Source organism: Pseudonaja textilis, chromosome 1, assembly GCF_049901715.1.
Source record: "Pseudonaja textilis isolate UNSWEBS1 chromosome 1, rPseTex1.2, whole genome shotgun sequence".
Classification (NCBI taxonomy): Eukaryota; Metazoa; Chordata; class Lepidosauria; order Squamata; family Elapidae; genus Pseudonaja; species Pseudonaja textilis.
The window spans coordinates 232236561-232257010 of record NC_141990.1 but is presented as its reverse complement, the minus strand read 5'-3'; the positions used below and the strand labels follow the sequence as shown (position 1 = coordinate 232257010).

Here is a 20450-nt window from a genome sequence, read left to right as displayed (position 1 = left end):
GCACAGGAGAACGGAGCTGGAAAGCAGGTTAGTGAGATTTTACTATATCCTTCCTCTGCCACACCTACCAAGCCACACCACACCCATCAAGCCACACCATGCCCAAGCCACGCCCACAAAACCGGTAGCAAAAAAAGTTGAATACCACCACTGATTAAAACCATAACCATGGAAAACTTGTTTGTCAACTGCAAATAACCTTGGAAATGTAGGCTTGTCGTGTCATAATGTGTCTCATTAAAATCTCACCAAATTATGGAGTATGGCAAAGAATGGCCAGAATCTGATAAGTTATTTTGTTTTCCAATTCGTAACTTTCTGTGTATCATCTTCCCACTGCATCACACAAACCAGTAATTTTCGCTTTCAACCTCCCTTAAAGTATGGAAATAACAAAAATAACACCAACCCTTTGCGATAGCTAAATTCATTTGATTACCCACTGTTCAAAATCATACCGGGTTGAAAAAAAGGGACAACCAGTCATCACACTTCCAACTACTGCAGTATTCTCATGATCTAAATGTGGGTGCTTGGCAACCAACATGTATTTATAATGATTGCAGTATCCCAGGGCCATGTGATTGCCATTGGCAACGTTCCCAGGCAGCTTCTAACAAGCAAAGTCAATGGAGGAAATCGGATTCGCTTAATGACTCTCTGATTCATTTAACAATTGCACTGATTCTCTTAACAACCATGGCCAAAAAGGATTGTAAAATGAGGCATAACTCACTCAACAACACATCTATTAGCCACATAAATTTTGATCCCAATTGTTGTCATACGTCAAGGACTGGCTGTGCTAATTATGAACTGTTGTATGTATGGTAAGCAGTGCTGTGGTTATCATTATTTTTCTGAACTTGGAGTGATGATTCATTAAACTTGATTATGAATAATTCATTCATAAAACATGGTTCCTCCTACAAGAACCATTCAGGATGTGTGTGTGTGGGGGGGGGGTGAAAACACATGCAAACAGGTTAAAACTTTGTTGCTTGTATCCTTACAATTTATATTGACTGTTTCCTAGTATGATTTGATTGTACCCTATGACTATTATTTATTTATTTATTTATTTATTTGACTTGTCAATTGCTTACAAGATAATAGGTATAAGTATAAACATGAGTAAGAATAGGTACAAATAAATGAGGACAAAAGGACAGAGGTGGTAGGCACAATGGTGCACTTATGCACATCCCTTACAGACCTCTTAGGAATGGGCTGAGGTCAATAGTGGATAGTTAGAGGTTAAAGGACTGGGGGTTAGAGGATGTAACAAAAGAGTCAGGAAGTGCATTCCAGGCATTGACCACTCTGTTGCTGAAGTTGTTCTTGTCTAATCAAGTTTGGAGCGGTTTACATTGAGTTTGTACCTGTTGTGTGCTCTTGTATTGTTGTGGTTGAAGCTGAAGTAGTCACTGACTGGTAGATAACTATTATTAAGTATTGTACCTGATGATTCTTGACTCTTGACAAATGTATCTTTTCTTTTATGTCTACTGAGAGCATTTGCACCAAGACAAATTCCTTGTGTGTCCAATCACACTTGGCCAATAAAGAATTCTATTCTATTCTATTCTATTCTATTCTATTCTATTCTATTCTAAGCTTCCCCTGATGTGTTTATTCCAACTATGTGATTCTCAAGTACTTAAGGAACAAAAAAAATGTTTTTTTTCCTTGCTGGTTGGTTGTCAAAAATGTTGGCGATAGCTTTTTACATTTATTTAAGCAAAGTTGCAAGCTTGTACTGTGAAAATTACATATTTATTCAAAATATTAATTAATCCCCTTCTTGACACCTAGTGTACCTGAGACATCTGGCATTCTTCTCTTAATCAACACAAACCCCAAAGGCCTGGTGATTTAAAACGCAGTTACTCTAAATAACACTGATCATAGATTCCAAATAATGCATTGTACCTTCAGATGGTTAGAAATATAATTATGAAAGACAATCAATCAATTGCTAATTCCTGAGGGTAAATGCTGAAATGCATGGCTTTTTATAGGAATGTGTATTTGTTACAAATATACATTATTTAAGAATGTGTGGTTGCTTAATGCAACAGGGGAAGGGAAGGGAAATTTAAGAGAGACGAATAGTTACAAAGCAGACTGATACCAAATTCTCAAATGGAAACAAACAAAGTGTGCAGAATATTTTATTCAGAATTATTATACAATGCACACCTACCTCATTTCTCTTCTTGTCATTATTAGAGGACATTATAAAATGTCCTCAGAATTAGGGAAAGCTATCTTCTGGAGAGACAATCTTCTAAGTCATGGCCACAGATGCAAAATCCCAGGGAGATTCATCTGATATTAACATTGTGATATTTTCAAGATGAGAGCATTTTTTATTTTTCTATGTATTTTTAATTACCAGATTTATTTTGTGGGTTTTGTGTGTGTGTGTGTGTGTGTGTGTGTGTGTGTGCATGGCACATAGTCACACATATACAAATACACATAGGTCTCATTATCCCTATGCCTCCAAGCTTGAAATTTTGGGCCTGGACAATTTGGAACTGCACTGCCTGCAGTCCAATCTAAACATAGTTTAAAAAATTATCTGCTATAACATCTTGCCTTGTCAATGACTTCTTCAACATCAATCGCAATAATACTCGGGCAAACAACAAATACAAATTCAAGGTAAACCACTCCAAACTCGATTGTAGAAAATACGGCTTCAGGAACAGAGTGGTCAACACCTGGAACGCTCTACCTGACTCTGTTGTTACAGCCTCAACCCTTCACAGCTTCAACCTCAATCTGTCTACTGTTGACTTCACCCCATTCTTAAGAAGTCCTTAAAGGGGGCATGCATAAGCGTACCAGTGTCCTTACCGTCTCTGTCTTACTGTCCCCGTGTATCTGTATTTACTTCCTTTGTTCTTGTTTATGTTCATATTTATCTTGTACATGTTTGACAAACAAATAAAATAAACAATAAACAATAAAATTATGCCACTTTGTTGTGGTGGAGTATACCCCAAAAATATTGACACCAGCAGGGTCACCCATGATATGAAAGTTATTTCTGTTGCCTGGCACAAGTAGGCATTGTTCGAGACTTGAATGCCAAAGTTAGAAACAATAAAGAGGAAACTTGGTTGGATTGAATGGTCCAAGAAACAGAAAAAAGTCAGAATGACTTTATATGTCCCTTTATATTTTTCGTATTTCCAAGAATGCTTAGAGATACCTTTTTACATCTCAGACAATTTCTCTGGTATCATATACAGTACAAATGATACATCATTTTTAAAAAGTTATGTTAGTGTTTGGGGATAAACCCCCGAGCTGAGTGCACAGCAGCAGTCAAGCCAGGCAGCCAAAATGAGAGTGAGGCTGGGCCCAAGAGTATACACACACTTGAGACAAAAACACTGTTTGTGGTTTTAAAATAGGTATTTAATTCACACAGAGATTAAGAAGAGTCATTCAGTCCATATGTCAGTATCCAGTATATCTAACCAGTTACCTAGTCTTTTAAACAGTAAATACAATGTCGTTATCTGCTTGTAAATCTTCTTCTTAAGATACCTTCCTCTCAAAGACAATGCTGAATCCACAGCTCACCAAACAAACAGTCCTTGTGTTCAGTAGAGAGAAGTATCTTGCACAGTAGACATCTCATACAGGAGGAAAAAGTAGGCAGACAGACCAGAGACCAGTAACACCAGGAACTCGAGACCAGGATCAGAAAACCAGGTGCATCCAGAAGCCGGGTCTATTACGTTTCCCTTCCTACCTTTATTACTGCCTGCAACCGCACCCACAATGACATTGCAGTTTCTTGTGCTTAAAGCTACAAAACACTTAAAACTAGGTTTACATATTTATTCAACCCAAACCTGGTTGGTGTATCCATATACCCAACAAGTTCTCTTTTATATCATAAGACAATACAAACTCTAAATATTTTAACCACATTCTTTCCCATTGATCCATCTGAATATTATAACCAAAGTTCTTGGCCCATTTTGCCATACATTCTTTAACTTGCTCTTCTTCCATTTCAAATCTCAACAAAAGTTTATGTATTTTAGCAATTCACATTTTCATCATTTCTACACAATTAATTTTTGAATTCCACTTTATCCCATTTTATTCCTGGTACCTTTTTAAAATTGGTATTAAATCTTTCTCTTAACTGTGCATTTGAGACACTACCAAATCACTCTGCAGTCAGTTTTTTAATTGATTTTATCCTAAGTGCTCCATTTTCTTCTGTAGTAGCAACTCTTAATATGTTAACCATTTGCTGCCTTTGCCCACTGTTTCATTTCTATAAAATGTTTCTTGGGATGAAACCAGTATAACAGCAGTATTTTGGGATATAGCCTGGTTTGTACTTATTTATCCCCATATTTATCAATTGGCATTCCTGATATAATGATTTTTTAAATCTACATTTACTTTATCATACTGTAAGCCAGGGGTCTCCAACCTTGGCCACTTTAAGCCTGGCAGACTTCAACTCCCAGAATTCCCCAGCCAACTTTACTGGCTGGGGAATTCTGGCAGTTGAAGTCCGCCAGGCTTAAAGTGGCCAAGGTTGGAGATCCCTACTGTAAGCAACCATCCAAACCACGATCTTCTAATTTTAGAAGACGATCTTCTAATTTTATCAGTTTCATATTTCTTAACAACAGCAATTCTTTCATCTCAACCAAACAGCAGGAAATAAAATGCAATTTAAAATCAGGCCATCCCAGCCCCCTCAAATATATTGAGAGAAACTGACTGGAAGAACGTAAGTATGGTTTTAAAACTGGAGAAAGAGACATGAATAACCTGTGCTCTGTTAATGACACTATCATGATAATGAAAAGGCAGGCCGGTACGGCCCTCAACTTAACAATCATTCATTTAGTTCAAGGTTATAATGGCACTGAAAATAATGACTTGTGACTGGCCCTTGTACTTACAAAGATTTTTGATTTGTGATTTTTCCTGACTGCTTCTAATAAGCAAAGTCAAGGGTGGGGAGCCATATTCATTTAACGGACGTAGGATTCACTTAACAACTGCAGAAAAAACAATTACTACCAACCTGCCTTCAGTCGAGGACCTGTATATTGCACGAGTTAAAAAGAGAGCTGTGAAAATATTTACAGACCCATCACATCTTGGACACAAACTGTTTCAACTCCTATCCTCAAAACAACACTATAGAGCACTGCACATCAGAACAACTAGACACAAGGACAGTTTTCCCTCCGAACCTCATCACTCTGCTAAACAAATAATTCCCTCAACACTGTTCAACTATTACAAAGTATGCACTACTATTACTGTTAATTTTCTCATCACTCCTTATCACCCATCCCTTCCCACTTGTGATTGTAGGACTGTAACTTTGTTGCTTGTATCCTTATGATTTATATTGACTGTTTCCTAGTATGATTTGGTTGCTTATTGTACCCTATGATTATTTTTAAGTGTTGTACTTCATGATTCTTGACTCTTGACAAATGTATCTTTTCTTTTATACGTACTGAGTATTTGCACCAAAACAAATTCCTTATTTGTCCAACCACTCTTGGCCAATAAAGAATTCTAATTCTAATTATTCATATGACAGCCATAGCAGAGAAAAGGTTATAAAATTGGGCATCACTCACCAAATAATCATCTTGGAAATATGGGTATTATGTGAGCAACATATGATCAACATAAAATAATTAACATAACATAATATAAAGAATGTATGTGCAATATAAAATATTAAATTACATTAAAGAAATTTAGGTTTTGGTCAATGGTGGGGGAAACAAATAGAAACGAAAGAAAGAATGTTTTGCTAGAAAGATCTGCATAAAGTTTTTACTTGTGTCTAATCTATTTATGCTTGGAAGTTGTTTCTTTTTCTGACATTCCACTGTTACTATCCAGTCTAGAGCTTTGGGGATAGTGGAAAAGATATTCAGATATCTATACCTCTCAGAGTCAGAATTGTGCAGGCAATAGTTGTCCTTAGGATATTCGAGAGCAGGGGTGTCAAACTCAAGGCCCACGGGCCAGATTTGGCCTACATGGTGCACAGGGTCACCCTGTGTGGGATCTATGATTCTTTGTTCTTTGTGTACGTGCTAAGACAACGGAGTCTTGCGAAGGTTGGCTGGAACACGGAGCAAGGAACAAGGACAAATTGTTGCCATTTCTAAACCAGAACTGTAACAAGCTTGAATTTTGCAGCCTTGCACTTTATGCGAATGATCAGTGCATATTGTGTGGTGTAATGCGTTCGTGATAGGGCATTAACAAAAACTGCTTCTAATAAAAGAGGGTTTCGGAGTTCGCTCTGGGCTCTCATCCCGGGACAACCTTGCATTGTGTCTTCTTTCCATGAGAAACCACCACACCCTGGAAACAGCGAAGGACCAGTCCGCAGTGCCTCTGCCAGCAAAAACGGAGCTTGGGAGGATCCCGTACGGTCTGCCCAGGCCCTGTTTTTAGGCTATGATGGCCTCCTGCAGAACTCTGCCAGTGAAAACAAAGCTCCACTTTTGCTGGCAGAGGGCTGCAGGAGGCCGTCATGACCAAAAATGGGGCCCGAGGAGACATAGCTCACCTGAGTTCAGTTTTTGCTGGCAGAGGGCTGCAGGAGGCTGTTGCGGATGAAAATGGGGACCAGAGGGGCATGTGCAGCCCACCCGAGCTTTATTTTTTGCTGGCAGAGGGCTGCAGGAGGCCATCGCAGCCAAAAACAAAGTTTAGGAGCCTGTTTTCTCTGGCAGAGCACTTGGGCCACCACAAGTACCACCAACATGAGTGATGCCAAGCTGGCCACACCCAGCCTGGCCACGCCCACCCCAGCCCCTGAGGTCAAACAAAACCTGGATGTGATCCTCAATGAAATCGAGTTTGACACCCCTGCTCTAGAGATACAAAAGTTGGACTTGGAAGAAACAGGGTAGAAAGAGCACTGATGGTAGAGAATCCTCTCGAGAATGCAAGGGACATCAGAGAACAAAAATGTAAGCTCCTCACCCAAAGTACTAATTAAGTGAAGGGTCAAATTATTATATTTTGGACACATTAAATGCAGGTATATCTCTCCTGAGGATACCATAACTTTGGAAAAGGTAGAAGGAAAGGGATGGTGATCAGCAAGATGGATGGATTTGACTATAGTCACAATAGCAATTTATACTATACAACTATACTACTGAAAGATTGGATGCACAGGTGGTATTCAGCAGGTTCTGACCAGTTCTGGAGAACCGGTAGCGGAAATTTTGAGTTGTTCAGAGAACCGGCAAATACCCCCTCTGATTGGAGATTTTACAGTCTCCTTCCCCTGCCACGCCCACAGAACCAATAATAAAAAAATTTGAATCCCACCCACTGATCTGATGCATCAGGTTAGAGGTTGATCATCCTCTGGAAGGTCTATATAACTGTTTTTTCAGAGAAAACATTGACTTGATGACATATAATCTATCAATCTTCTCTAATCTGGAGTTCAACTGCTTTTCACTTTTTCTAGGCAATAGGTATCTGCTTTTCCTACTGAACTCATACCTTCTCTCATCATTGGTCATGCTCATTTCAGCTGCTGAATTTTACAGTTCAGCAGCATCCAAAAATCCAAATATCCCCTGGTTTTGTTTTGAGACAAATGGAGGCCACCAAACGGGGGGAAGGCTAGTCTAGGAAGTACCACCATTACCAAATGATGACTAACTTTTACATGTTACTAAAGTAACAGAAAACTCAAGTCACATGGATAAAGCTATCATAATGTCACTTTTAAGATTGATACCTTGTGCTTTTTTCCCCAGTTCTAAGTCCATCTGCCACCATAGTTTATAACACTTAGGACATTTATAATAGCTGAGTTAATTTGCATTTTTTACTTATGGCTATGTTCACATCACACTAAACCATAAAGAATAAGTTTCAAAATTACAACAAAGCCAAAAATCATTATTATTCCTTAGTATGATTATGTTTAGCAATATTGCCAGTCATTTTTGTCCATTGTATCAAATGGTGTTCTTCTTGCCAAACAGGTATTAATAACTTCTTTAAAAAACTGTCTTATCCTCATAAGTAAAACAAGTTGTTGGCATATTGTAATTAAACATGCCCTTTCAGATGATCATGTTTTAAATCCTACACAGATATTATTGCTTTTCTAACTCCAAGGTAAAAGGTACAAATAGGTTAGAAGTCTATCTTTCAATGTTGGTTGGCAAGAATTCAGTACTCAGAATATCGATAGTACCCAGCAGCAAAGAGTTGATACTAACATTAGTCCCAGGAAATATTGCAACAAACAAACAACATTGATAGGAAAATGATGCACCATTACAACAATGACTACTACAATACTTGAAATTTAAAATCTCACATGGAAACAACTCTTAAAAGAAAATATTATGATTCAATTAGATACTGAGCATTCAAAGACATTTAAGAGCTAGATGCTCTAGCCATTTCAATCTTTGTGTTTCTCTCCTTTTTAAAAGTAATTTTAGAAAAATGTGGGATTTTAATTTCCCCCTGGGACTTTGCTTTTCTCTGATCCTGAAAAAAAAAACCCATCTGCTTGAGCAGTAAATGACACACAGTAAATAACCTGCCATCAGCAAAAGTAAACAACAGCAATAACAACAAAAAAGCATGACATATTTATGAGCAAAGAGGCATATGTTTTTAACCTAAAACAATTTATAAAAATGCAGAAGAAAAGCTTATTCTATTTTATTTCCAGCTAGATTTTAATAAATACCTACCTAGTAGTAGAAATATATACCTACACACCATTTTGAATGCCATACCATATGAGCAAGAGCCACCTAAAGCCAGGAAATCCACAACACAGCAAAACATGTACATAACAGATGTTATAATTGCAATTACCACTCTCTCCAGTCAAGGCTAGGAATTGTAGAACATAATAATTAGAGTGTGTGCACTAAAACCATAACAGAATCCTTGAACTAGGAAGTCATTCAATATAATACTGTTATGTTCTCAACTAGATTCAGGAATTAAAGTTGTGCAGTCCAAAATCATATTCCCAAATGGAATTACTCAGAGCCAAATAGGAACATGTAGTCAGTGTCATCATCATCATCAAATCTTTATTCTGTCATAGACCAACATGCAGAATACAGAAATCACAGTGTCGAGCCCCAAATTGACATATATGTAGCCATTTTATTTAGCTCTATATTCTCATCATATATTCATTTTCTTTCTTTCTCTTTGCTGGTATAATGGGGGAGGGTTTCGGGCTCGCCACATTCCTAAGGTGGGAGGAGTGGTTAGATAGTGAGGATTGTTTTGGCTAGGTGATTTTCTTTCCTGTGGGAACAGAAACTGTCCCTGCCGAGACCCGGAGATGGAGATTGAAGACACCAGGCAACGTTAATTTAATTCTATTGGGGGATGTGGATTATTTCTAATTTACAATATTATGTGGTGTAATTCCGGTTTGTGCCAGATCCAGAATTACAACAGACTTTGCCGATTTGATGCTTACTTAAATAAAAGAAATTTGTTTTGGAAGATGGACTTTGCTTATTTCTTTTTGAATGGGTTTCTCACTTGGAAACCTGACACACAGTTAATTAGAATAAAATACAAAAGAAGCTGAACACAGATATGAGAGGAACAATAAAACAATGCTAGAAAATGCTGGTTCCATGCAGAGTGGCCTCCAACATCTAACAGGTAGAGCCAAGATGGCACAGTGCTTAGAGTGCAGTACTGCAGGCTACTTCTGCTAGCTGCCATCTGCCTGCAATTTGGCAATTCAAATCTGACCAGGTTCAAGGTTGACTCATCCTTCCATCCTTCCGAGGTGGGTAAAATGAGGAGCCAGATTGTTAGGGGCAAGAAGCTGACTTTGTAAACTGCTTAGAGAGGGCTGTAAAGCACAATGAAGGGTATATAAATCTAAGTGCTATTGCTATTTGTTAAATGTGGCCCTGGCCATCAATAGCTTGGTCCTTCCGGCTCTAAAGTATCTTAATATGCAAAGAATATTTGTCTCTGTGTGCTAAAACACAACATCTGCAAAGGAGCATAAAACTCTGGGTATCTGTGTAGTATTTGTTTTGTTTGTAATAAACCCTTGGCTTTGTTTTGAAATTTTTGGATAAAAAGCAAAAACATCTACAATATTATCCATACAAAATAGGTTAAAATGGCTCGGGGCTGATTCAAACTACCAGTTTTCTTTTGGAGTTTATATCATGACTTATCATTTTCTTTACTCTGTCCCTGCTACATTTGCTTCTTATTACTTCATATTCTCTCCGTTGTGCTTCACTTCATCTCTGTTATGCAAATAGTCCTCGACTTACAACAGTTCATTTTGTTGTTGTTAGTTGCGAAGTTGTATTGGACAGCAGTTCATTTAGTCACTGTTTAAAGTTACAATGTGACTGAGAAAAGTGGCTTATGGCCATTTTTCAGACTTTTGCAGCATCCCCATAGTCACGTGATAAAAATTTGGACCCTTGGCAACTGTTTCATATTTATGACAATTGCAATGTCCCAGGGTCATGTGATCTTCTTTTGTGACCATCTGACAAGCAAAGTCAATGGGGAAGCTAGATTCACTTAACAGCTGTGTTACTAACTTAACAACTGTGGCAAGAAAGGTCATAAAATGGGGCAAAACTCACTTAACCAATGTCCCACTTAGCAACAGAAATGTTGGGCTCAATTGTATTTGTAGGTCGAGGACTACCTGTATTATGTCTGCAAAAACATGCACATCCCTTTGCTGCCCTCACATCTTCCAAAGCACCTATTTGGCGTTGGATCTAAAGTACTGCCCAGCCCTAGTAGCTACAGCATCACATTTGTCCCTGTCATCTCATACAGGTTTCCCTGGGCCAATAACTGTCTACTGCTATCAATATTCTACATTCTTGCAACTGAAGAAGCAAGGGAAGAATCGTTTTTGCCTCTGGCATTGGTCAGATGACAAGGGTGACTGCATCATTCCTCAGTCACTCAGTCCCCACTTCCTCTCAGTGCAAACCCCCAGCTAATTTCCATCCTCCTACTCATTTCTTCACTTTTCCTTCCTTTATGCATCTTCCTTTATGCTACAAATCTTCCTTTATGCTACAAATCTGATGTCAGGACACATGTCTCAAGTGATTAATGTACAATACTTTGCTAATAAAACTTTCCAAAAAAATGCAACTCTGATCACAAACACTGCCCAACCAATGCTCTCTCAGACAGTCAGGTGTTTTTTTTTAACCGAAAAATGTCTTTTTTTATTTAGTATATTTTAGTTAGTTTTGAAAATTTAAAAACATAAAATAAAACTTTGTACATCATCATATCAATGTCAAGACATCTTTTACATTTCCTTATCATCTTTCTATATGCACATTTCTTTCAGTATACAATTTCAACTAGATAGATAGATAGATAGATAGATAGATAGATAGATAGATAGATAGATAGATAGATAGATAGATAGATATTTGTTTTCTTAACTTTTCACAGGTATTTATATGTATGGTATTCAGCTTTGTTCGGGTATTTTCCACTGTCATTATAGTTGTGTAGATGAGATTCTGCCAAAACGTTGCTACAACTTTAAAAGCACAACTATAATGACGTGCGAAAATACCCGAACAAAGCTGTATACCATACATAGATAGATATGAATATAGATATCAGTATTTACATGGTTTCTTATTCTATACCTAATTGCCATTTTGATTTCTTTTTATTCTTAAACCATTCATACCAGGCATCCCAGACATTATAATATATTGACTCTTCTTTGTCTCTTAATTTCATTGTTAGTCTGTCCATCTCTGCACAGTCTATTTTTTTAATAACAACACCCTCTGGTGGTACAATTTCTTGCTTACAGAATTGTGCATTAGAAATCTTAGCAGCGTAATATGTGGCATAATGTATTTATATTTTTTATTATATTTTTCCATTATTATGCCTAATAGGAATAGTTCTGGTTTGGATTCAATTTTCTGTTTTATTATTTCTTCTAACCAAAATCAAATTATATTCCAATATTTCTTGACCTCTGGACAGGTCCACCACATATGAAAACAGTCAGTTTTTTTCTGGTTTGGGTTTCTTCAGTGACAGACCAAAATCCGTGATTGTGCGGGGTTTTGATCTGTGCTCGCCGCTGGAGCGCCTGATCCTTTGGATTCGGGGCTGAAGCCACCCCGTAGAGGTGGTGAAGGGGGGGGAGACTGCTAGCCAAGTGGAGGGGAGCCGCATCTCTTCTCCTTGTCTGGTGTAAACTCCCTTTCCTGAAGGCGGTTGCAGCAGTGGTCAGAAATGGCCACCTCAAAGAAGAACCCGACTGGATAAGATTGTGCAGGAGGAAGACAAAAAGGAAAGCAGGACAGACCGGGCTAAACAACAGAGAACATCTAAGCAAGGTACCCTGAATCTAAAAGTACTTAGAGGGATACTTCTGAAAGAAGATTCTTAAGCAGCGAATGAGAGAGAAAAGGAGGTTAAATCCTCCCCTTTTTTCACCTTTATGTTGACAATTACAAGTGATATGGAAAGAAATCTGTACTAATTTACCTTGGCACTAATAGGCAACTTTAAGCTGAAATTTAAGTGTCAAAAGGAAAATAAAGACTTTTTCTTTGGTCATTTTAAAGCCCTAAAAAGGAGAAGAGTGGAGGCAAAAGGGTGGGACTTGGAATAATGGGAAAATGGAGTGCCACCTGGAAAAATAAAGAGGATTACAAGCGAAACTTTGAAAAGACTCCCAAGGATACATTGTAACTGAAATCTTATTAAAGGATACAGTAACCCACGGAAAGGAAAAGTAAAGGAAAGAAACAAGAAGGAACAGTCTGGGATCATCTGGTGATTTTTTTAAAAAGGTGTTTTTTGTCATTAGTCTTTTCTTTCTTCTTCTGTTTTTACTTAAAGTCAATCGGGTGGTTGTTCAAAAGTGTTCAAAATGGCATCACTCCTGATGTTTCTGCTTTTTAGTATGCTATCTAGATTTGCCATAGGTTTCCTCCCCAGGAGCAAGCGTCTTTTAATTTCTCGGCTGTAGTCCCCATCTGCGGTGATCTTGGAGCCCAGGAAAATAAAATCTGTCACTACACACACTTAGCAAGCACCAAACATCAAGGCTAATCTTCAAGTTCAAGTTAGTTAGTTCCTTTATTTCAGGGCTGTAAAACACATGGCCTGTGGGCCGAAGCTGGCCACACCCATGGCCAGTTTAGTAAAGGGGAAAAGGTCGTGACACATCATATGACACCACTGTGACCCTGAGAGTTTGACACCTCTGCTTTACTTAGAGATAATTAATTTTTTTAGGGAAAGTCACCATACCAATTTCAATTACCTCGTAACTAAGCTATAAGACCTATTCAACATTTTGGATGGGGTGGATGATGTCTACTTAATAGTTTGCTTACACATTCAAAAAAAGCCTCGCCATTCAGGTGAACACACAGCATCCAGCAGAAGGGGAGGCTTAATCCTGCAAAGAAATCCTAGGTTATCCTTCACTGTCCACCTTAAATATTAACAAACGCAATGAGTGGAAATAGTTTTAATCTACGGAGGCAATCTATAATAGATTATCTTTTTCCCAAAGTGCTGAGGAAGCAGCTGCCATTTATTATAACTATACAAAGACTGCATAGGTGTCTAGGCATGGCATGCTCTAAAACAGAAATAGCTGAAAGGACAGCAATAGAAGACAACCCAGAATCAGCATTCAAAGAAGCCTTTGCCAAGGTTTTAACTTTATAAGATTTTGATGCCTTTTGAGGATATTTTCAAAAGCCCATTACGGCAACTTGCTGGATTGGTAGCCTTCCCAAGCAACTACTACCTTTAGAATGAATAGAATAGATGAATAGACTTCTTTATTGGCCAAGTGTGATTGGACACAAAAAGAATTTGTCTTGGTGCAAATATTCTCAGTATACATAAAAGAAAAGATACATTCGTCAAGAGTCAAGAATCATTACGTACAACACTTAATAATAGTCATAGGGTACAATGAGCAATCAAATCATACTCAATCATAGTCAATATAAATCGTAAGGATACAAGCAACAAAATTACAGTCATACATCACAAGTGGGAGAGGTTGGGCAATAAGGAGTAATGAGAAGATTAATGGTAATAGTAGTGCAGACTTTGTAAATAGTTGGGCAGTGTTGAGGGAATTATTTCTTTAGCAGAGAGATGGCATTCGGGGGAAAAAACTGTCCTTGTGTCTAGTTGTTCTGATGTGCAGTGCTCTATAGTGTCATTTTGAGGGAAGGAGTTTATGTCCAGTATGTGAGGGGTCTGTAAATATTTTCACAGCTCTCTTTTTGACTCGTGCAGTATACAGGTCCTCAATTGAAGGCAGGTTGGTAGTAATTGTTTTTCTGCAGTCCTAATTATCTTCTGAAGTCTGTGTCTGTCCTGTTGGGTTGCAGAACCAAACCAGACAGTTATAGAAGTGTAGATGATAGACTCAATAATTCCTCTGTAGACCTGTATCAGCAGCTCCTTGGGCAGTTTGAGCTTTCTGAATTGGCACAGAAAGAACATTCTTTGTTGTGCTTTTTTGATGACGTTTTTGATGTTAGGTGTCCATTTTAGGTCATGTGATATAATAGAACCTAGAAATTTGAAGGTCTCTACTGTTGATATGGTGTTGTCTAGAATTGTAAGAAGTGGTAGTATGGGAGGGCTTCTCCTAAAGTCTACCACCATGTCTATGGTTTTGAGTGTGTTTAGTTCCAGATTGTTCCGGTTGCACCATGAGGCAAATTGTACAACCTCCCATCTGTATGTGGATTGGTAGCCTTCACAAGCAACTACTACCTTTATCAGAACATCGTTATTTAATCAGAATCCTTTCACATTTTACAGTATCTTAACAGATTTCATATCCAAACCTATTTGCTAAGCTGGGATTACCTCCAAACCCACCTCAAGCAGGATCACCCTTATAATCCCACAGCATCTGGCTCTGTCTGGTCTTCTCTGTTTAACCTGTACACCGTGCCATGTTTGCTCTCTCACTTTTCCACCTTTTAACAAATAACCACCCCAGGTATTTTATCACCCAGACCAAATATTCTTAAGAAGAATACTGAACCTTTGAGGATTTTTATGTTTGCTTTTAATGTTTATGTGCACATCCAAGTAAACTCCAGAGTCGAGGCAGTGACAGAGAGATGATTCTGAACCCCACCTTAAAACAAGCTGCAATGGCAGAGGTTTTCTTTGTAGTTATTGCTCTCCTTGCAAATAAGAGCAGCTGCTTTGCTCTCTTTCCCCACAGATCTTCTTTTTCAATGGTAAATGGGTGACAACTAGTGACAATTCATATTACTGCACTTTGGTCTATATCCATAATCTTAGTTTGGAGGAGCCTTTGAAGGTAATAACTCGTATCATAAAACCATGGCACATGGAAAACTAAGAACATACAAAATATTCCAGATTTTTTTTAACTTTTATATTTTAAATGCCTGTTCCATTATCAGAAAATGGCTTAACGAATTATAATATATTGAGAATAGCAGGAAGTGAGTTATATTTCAGTAGACATGTTGCAAATTCACAAAATGGAAATACTTAGAATCAGGGGTGGGATCTGACTGGTGTAACTACCGGTTCGGTGATTTACATTTTGCATGTGAATCGTCATCAGCTTGCTGCCTGGACAGCTGAGCAGTGCTGCATGTGGGTGCGCAGTGTTTGAAAAAGCCCCTTTTTCCAGCTTTTTCAACTGCAGCTGTGCCACACAAAGCAACTGAGGTTGAAAAAGCAGGAAATAAAGGTCAGGTAAGAGCCCAGGCAGGCGGGTGGGCCAAAACAGCAGCAGACATAGAACCGGTTCTATAGTCTGCTGCTCTTCAGAGCTACTGGTTCTACAGAACCAGATAGAACTGGTAGAATCCCACCCCTGCTTAGAATCTCTTAGAATAAGTAAATAGTGCAAAATCTTTGCCAGTGTTCTTCAAAATAGTATTTCCAAGTATATTGCTCATCACCTCCCATAATCCCCATTGAGCATAGCTATTGATCAATATGACCAACAAGACTCTGAAATCCATATCTGCAGGAAAACCATATTGGAAAAAACAGACTGAAAACACAACCTCATTGTTGTGTCATTCTAACCGCTGAATCCAACCAAAATTACCAAGTTCAATATTCTTATGAACCAGCAAGGATGCAGAAGCCCACTAAAAACTGGTTCAGTAACAATCTTAATTGTTATGTATATTTCAGTACAACTTCAGAAAAATACAGCAATTCCATTACCAATATAGTAATTATATAATAATTGCTTAATTAGCATAATAATCACAATAGCCAAACATGTACAGTACATAAAATCTCAAAAAACCCTTTTGAACCTCACTTTCTTTAGCACGTCCCATATTCTAAGAATATTCAACAAGGTCAAAAAAAACAAAAGCCCTTCTTTAATTTAACATTAGATAACCTCACATATATACTAAATACAGAGTAAAATTACGCTTCCATTTAATAGAAGCAATTTGTGAACAAATAGCTTTTGTAGCAGAATTGTCTCTGACCTTCTCATTCAAATCTGGTAATGGCTTCTTATTCATTAAGTGATCAAAGAGGAAAAAATATAAAAGTCTTTCTTTTCAGTGCAAATGGTTGATACGACTCCATTTGCGATGATGAGTTTATGAGAACATGGACAGACTAAAATATTTTGTCAATGCCTTTACAGGTATGGAGCAGTGGTGGCAAAGCGGGTAGAATGCAATATTGCACGTTAACTTTGGCCATAGCCAGCAGTTCAGTCCTGACCAGCTCAAAGTTGACTCAGCCTTCCAAGGTCATTAAAAGGAGGACCCAGACTGTTGGGGGCAATATGTTGACATTTGCAAACCGCTCAGAGAGTGCTGTAAAGCACTATGAGTGGTATATAAGTCTAAATACTATTGCTATTGTGCTATGTTCCAGTTCCTTAAGAAATGAACTCTGCCTCCAAGATTTCAGAGTCCTACAGCAAGAAATTTTAACTGATGACTAAGAAACACAACTTGCAATCACAACCTACACTGAGCAAACCAAAAGCAGCAGCAGCTTTCTTTTCATTCAAATAAATCTCATCTATAGAACTTTTCAGAGTTTTCACAGAATAGAAGATAAATCAGCCTTTTCAACTGAAGCAAGTGAAGTTATCTATCAATGTTCAGAAACAGTCCAACTGAGCGGTCACACCAGCAGAGTAGATCCAAGTCTCTACCAGTTACCAAGTTACCACCCTAACCCTAACTTGACAAATAGCTAAATTAGTTGGCATTCACCTACCCCCATCCTGCTCCATGCTGAGAGAACGACTGATGGTCATTTTTAGACTGGCAGACCTCACTTGGTTGAAGAGTGGGGGAATAAATTAGGAAAACCCACCTAATCCTTTTCTTAACATGTCTCACATTAAAATTGAATGGACAGCATCAATTGTTGATTTTCTTCTTGGGTCAGAATAGACTTTGGCAATCAGGATCAGCAAATGTGATGTCAGCTTGCTTTTCCACCAGCTCTGCACTGATGGATGGGCCTTGAACACAGAATGGGAGTCGTGCCAAAAAGAACCAATTAGTTGAAAGAGAAAGTGGATGGTGGATGGAAGGAAGAAGTGAAGAGACCTTTAAGAATTAAGCATAGATTTCTGAGGGCTATGATATCTAGCAGCCTTGTTCAAGCAGTTCTGGAAATCCTAGCATTTTTTTTTTTTTTGGAACTTCTCAAGTGTTCCTCTACATGAAGACCAATAATAAGTCACAAACTTTCGTGAAAGACAGTCTTGCTCAGCAGTGTTATTCTTCCTTTGCAATCTGTAGCCGCAAGGAAATACTCAAGGCCTCAAAGAATGCCCTATTATCTGTTTATTTCAATGGATGCATTAATTGGTTTTTAAAGCCACATTCTTGTAAAGCACCACGCACAGATGCAATCTATATGCAGGAAAACATTACACTGCTTGTCTCAATTTAGAGGAGCCCTTCCCAACTTTAAGGGCAATTGGAATACTTGTATCATGGAGCAAAGGGGAACTCAAATCACACAAATTTCACTGTATGGGGCAACTGTAAAAAAAAGTATGTGAAATATGCAGACATGGAAATCAACATACAAGCTCTATCCACTCTCTACAGCTCCTGTACCAGAGGAGGTATTCAGCCAGTTTGCAGCGGTTCTAGTGACCTGGTAGCAAGAATTTGGCATGGGTCATGGAACTGGTAGCAACTTCTGGCTGGCCACGACCAGTTCCCCGGTCCCCGGTCGCTCAGTTGCCCCACCCACCTGATGCTCGCTCGCTTGCGCAGCTCGCCCGCCCACCGCTTGCCAGCCACTTCTCCCTTCCTATGTCGCATGCTGGGCCCTTCATGGCTTGCCCAACCTGACTTCCCCATGTGGTGCCTGCATCCCAACTGAGCAGCCCTGATCTGCCTGCCCTGCTCACAGGTAAGCCTGCATCATGCTAGGCCCTCGCCCACCCCCCAGGGCCTTTCTGGGCCTCTCCCCCACCGCCTGGGACTTTCCAGGGGGGAGGAGGCCAAGGTCTGGTGTCTTTTTCCGGCCAGACCAGAGGACGGGGGGGACAGTTGCGGCCGCAGTGCGGCTATGAGAAGCAGCCCCAAGAGTTCCCAGCCTCCCTTTCAGGGCACCCCCACCCACCGCCACCGCCGCCCCTCTCAGCCGCAATCCCAGCGCAGCAGAGAAAGTTCTCTGCTTTCCATTCGCTTTCTCCCTGCCTTTTGGGGTGCCCCTGACACCGCCCCCTCAGCCCCAGCCCCAGCGTGGCAGAGAAAGCTCTCCCTGCCTTTCAGGGAACCCCCACTCGCTGCTGCCACCGCCGCCCCCTCAGCCCCAGCCCCAGTACAGCAGAGAAATCTCTCCCTGCCTTTCAGGGCACCTCCACCCACCACTGCCATCGCCACCACCGCCCATGTGCTTCGAAAGGGAGGACGGATGGATGTTCTGGGACTGTTGCTTTCTTCATTGTCCTGCCGCTCACTGCTCTGGAGTTTGCCCAATAAGTTCTTCCCAGAAAAGGTGTGTGTGTGTGTGTGTGAGTCAAGGATGGAAAGGGAGGAAGAGCGGAAGGGCAAGAAGGAAAGAGCAAGAAAGGAAGAAAGAACAAGAAAGAAAGAGGAAGGGAGAGAAAGAAATAAGGAGGAAAAAAGAAAGAGAAAGAAAGAAAAATAGGAAGAAAGGAAGGAAGGAAGGGAGGGAGGGAGGGGAGAGAGAGAGAGAGAGAGAAGAAAGAAAGAAAGAAAGAAAGAAAGAAAGAAAGAAAGAAAGAAAGAAAGAAAGAAAGAAAGAAAGAAAGAAAGAGGAAGGGAGAAAAAGAGAGAAAGAAAGAGGAAGGGGGAGAAAGAAAGAGGGAGAGAAAGAAAAAAAGAAGAGGGGGAGAGAGAAAACTCATTGCTATTATTTTTAATTCTTCCATTATTTATCATATATTAATATTTTACACTGTCTTTACACCTAGAGTGATTTTACCGCCTTTCTTTTGCCCAGGTATTTTTCAGGGTTTATGTTATGTCCTGAGAACTCTAGGAGTTCTCACTCAGGTCCACTCACTTTGTGTGGGCGTTCTTCCCCCTTTCCTCATTGGTTGGTTCTCCCCAGCAGCCAGCTATAAAAGCAGGCTGCGGGGTCCAACCAGTTGCTGATTGCTGCGAGCCAGTTCCAGGCGTGGCAAGCACGGTCAGCCCTTTATTGTTATAATAAAGTATTGTTGCACTCATGCTCTGGTTCAGCCTCTCATTGCTCAAACTTAACACTGGCGACGAGGATGGGATGGCTACCAGAAGCACCATGCAACCGCTGAGTCACTAGCCGCCGATCCGCAGCCCAGAGAGAGCGATCGGCCGGCGATAAGAGAAACGCTGATCCGCAGCCAGAGAGAGCGGTCAGCAAACAAAAAGAGCAAACAAAAAGAGCAAACGCTGATCCGCTGACAGAGAAAGCGTCCAGCAAGCGATAAGAAGCAAACGCTGATCCGCAGCCAGAGAGAGCAGTCAGAATCGAAAGTTAGAAGCGTCTGTAGCCGCTTGTTAGCCCAGCTACAGGGAAAGTGAAGCGCTGCGAGCCGCAGCCGCTCAGTATCAGGCGCGAAATTCAAACGGTTGTCATTTGAATTTCAAACCTAAAAGGTACAGCACAGCGCTGTAGCCAGTCACTGACGCCCACACAGGCGCGAATCCAAACGCCATCAACGGCTAACAGCCAAACGTGGTTAACCCAGAGAGAAAGAGAGGATTGCAAACAGCCTCTCCTGAGCTGAAATCACTTGCCCACCACGGGCACTAAAACATTGTCTGCTGCCCCAGAGAGATTTTTTCCACAGGTTGTTCAACTGGTCCCAGCACCATGAGTTCCAATCCAGTCTTCCTGGCGTTCAAACCAGACGAGGAGAAGTGGGA

General features: G+C 39.8%; 1 protein-coding gene and 1 pseudogene across 8 annotated transcripts in view; both read right to left on the bottom strand.

Annotated features, from left to right (window-relative positions):
- The window catches only part of LOC148128094 (uncharacterized), a 142742-nt pseudogene extending 125377 nt beyond the window's left edge, over positions 1 to 17365 (bottom strand).
- The window catches only part of TSPAN4 (tetraspanin 4), a 754211-nt gene that overhangs the window by 526797 nt on the left and 206964 nt on the right, over positions 1 to 20450 (bottom strand). The gene's annotated exons all lie outside the window — the stretch shown is intronic.